Consider the following 2770-nt stretch of genomic DNA (forward strand, 5'->3'; position numbering starts at 1 on the left):
AGGACATTTCTTCTGGAGATTTTCACATCTCACTACAATCTGGCTGAGCTTTAGCAGAACTCAGCTGAAAAGCGACTTCTCGCTGTGTTGCACAATATCTGGCACTGACTACTCCAACAGTGAGCACAAACTCCCTAAGAAAACAACGTTCAGCCATAATTTCCTGTCTCTCTGTTTCTCCTCTTCAGGGTTATGCATACCATTATCTAGAGCTTAGCAGTGTTGTGAAAAACACTAACCAAGTGTAGTGACTTGGGGAATGCAGTTTGCTCTCGAGTTTCTAGAAATCATTCCCCCATGCTCCCCCAAGAAGTTTTTCTAATTATTTTATTGGCACAAGAAGGTAATAAATGTTTGTCTGGACAGTAGTATGGTGAGCGCCGATTGGTTTCTCGCTATCAAATGTGCGAGACATTTACTGGCAGCTCTGACAGTGTGGGTGCCGTGAGGACAGCCTCTGCTACCCCTACTGTTACATCCTGCTTTATGAGGTGCTTGTCTCTGAAGAGGGCTGGGTATGTCTCCCCTGAAGGCTCATCAACACCAGTGAGTGACACCCATGGGGGGAGTCCCTTGAAAACTATACAAGAGTCCCCATCCCATTATAATACTGACTGAAGTATTGAGCCCTATGGGAAGAAAAGTGCCTTGGGTTGCTCCACAGTGAGCAGGCTGCCAGTCTGGTGTGTGAAAAAAGCCCAGTTCAGAACCTGAATTCACAGTCCCTTCACGGTAGATAACCTTGCCCTCTCACTGGAAAGATATCTATGGCTTGAACAGGCAAGCACCAACTTTTGTCCTGTTTATAATCCATACCCTAGAGAGACACTCCACAGGACTTTTTTAAAAGATGAATGTGTAACTATCAGATTGCTAATGCAAATAGCTATTTATGGTCATTTCCATATGCATTTACTAGAGTTGTGCACACCATCACACACTCTGGGGCTAGGTGCAGGATCGCATGCTCAATTCGCAAACATCTGGCAATACGTATTTGTACTAAAAACCTTCCACTAAAAAAAGGGAGAAGAAATTCCAAAAGGTCCTCATAATTATTGTTATAAATGTTTTCTCTTTTGCTTCTTGTGTTACTTAAACAAATTGTTATTTCCAAATGAAAGTTAAGTAACAGAATACAAAGTTACAGGGAAAGTCTTATTAAACTAGCTTTGATGATTTGCAAAATTAATATCAATCCCTCCATGCAGGGGCAGCTACAGCACCAGCACAGCAAGTGCATGCCTGGGGCGGCGAGCCGTGGGGTGCGGCCTACCGGTCGCTGTGAGGGTGGCCAGAAGGCTGCTTTCGGCGGTGCGCCTGTGGGAGGTCCACCGGTCCCGCGGCTTTGGCAGCAATTCGGCAGCAGGGACGCCGATGGCGAGGTACTGGTGGACCTCCCCCAGGCGCATCGCCGAATCCGTGTGACCAGCAGACTGCCCACAGGTACGCTGCCAAAAGCCGCCTGCCTGCTGTGCTTGGGGCAGCAAAAAACATAGAGCCGCCCCTGCCTCCATAACAACCTTTAACAATTAGGCCACTGCATAAGGGCCAGCTTCTGCTCCCATTGCTCACGCTGAGTAGTACTTTACTCTGCAAGTAGTCCTATTGAGACCATCAGAACTATTTGTGCAGCATCCCTTTACATGAAGATTAAAATTACAATGAAATGGTGATCACAAATACAAAACATTCACATAACTGTACTGTGTTTAGGTCAGAGCAAATACTCACTATGGTCTTCTTATGCTGCTGTTTCCTCATGGGAATAGCAGAGTGACTCGAATGAATGCAGTATATAGCATGAAGATAAAGTGGGACCTATTCATCTAGCATAACTTTTTGATAGGCTATAGCTCCTCCTGCCATATAGTTCAAATGATCCAATACATACATTTTGATCAAGTTGTCAGCAATTCATTTTGAATGACTATGGAATTTGCCATGAGACTTTATCAGATTATGATGCTACCATCAATGAATTCTGAAAACTTTCAGTTCTTGATACTCTAGCAAGTCTTGGGACACCACTTTGGAAAAGAAGGCTTAAGCTGAAAGCAGACTTGAAGAGAAGACTTGTTCTCTGTCTAAATAATAGAGGAATCCCTTCTTTCCAAACACACAAAGAAAAAGAAAAGGGAAAAAAAAAGAAAGTGCAAGCTAATGGATGATTGAACAGCTACAACATACAGTGTGGTCGTCCTGGTGTAGTACATCCCTGAGAGTTTTCTATTTTTGGTTGTTCACCACTTCCTTGAATATCACGGTTAGTTTTATTGTGGCGGAGGGGACAGACAGGGTTTCACCCTCCTATGCATTTCTTAATTTTCTGCTGACAACTGGGGTCATTTAGCTGGCTTTCTTCTGAAGTTAGTGGATAAATAACTTGCGTGGATAATTAGTCAGTTGGGTTCCCTGCCAGAAGTGTGTCATTTAGTACCTGTGAGTGGTTATGGGGCTCAGGCATTACATACTCTGCATATTTCTGAAAAAACACACCACCATAAATGTCTTGCCCATAAAAAATTGAATGCTTTCAGGGCTGAATCAGGCTCTCTCAGCAGTTTCTCATGCATGACCAGAGGTGTGGATTTTATGTGCAACTCATAAAGAAAACTCTTAAATTTGTATGCTGCAGGCACCAGCAGGTGATGGGTCAGGGGAGGGAGGGAGGTGAAAATGTTTGGCAAAGATATGAAATTGTGTGTACATATAAAGAACACTTCTTTGCTATTTAGTGCAGGCACTGCATATGGAGGCTTCGTGAACT

Source organism: Gopherus flavomarginatus, chromosome 11 (assembly GCF_025201925.1).
Source record: "Gopherus flavomarginatus isolate rGopFla2 chromosome 11, rGopFla2.mat.asm, whole genome shotgun sequence".
In the NCBI taxonomy this organism is placed as follows: domain Eukaryota; kingdom Metazoa; phylum Chordata; order Testudines; family Testudinidae; genus Gopherus; species Gopherus flavomarginatus.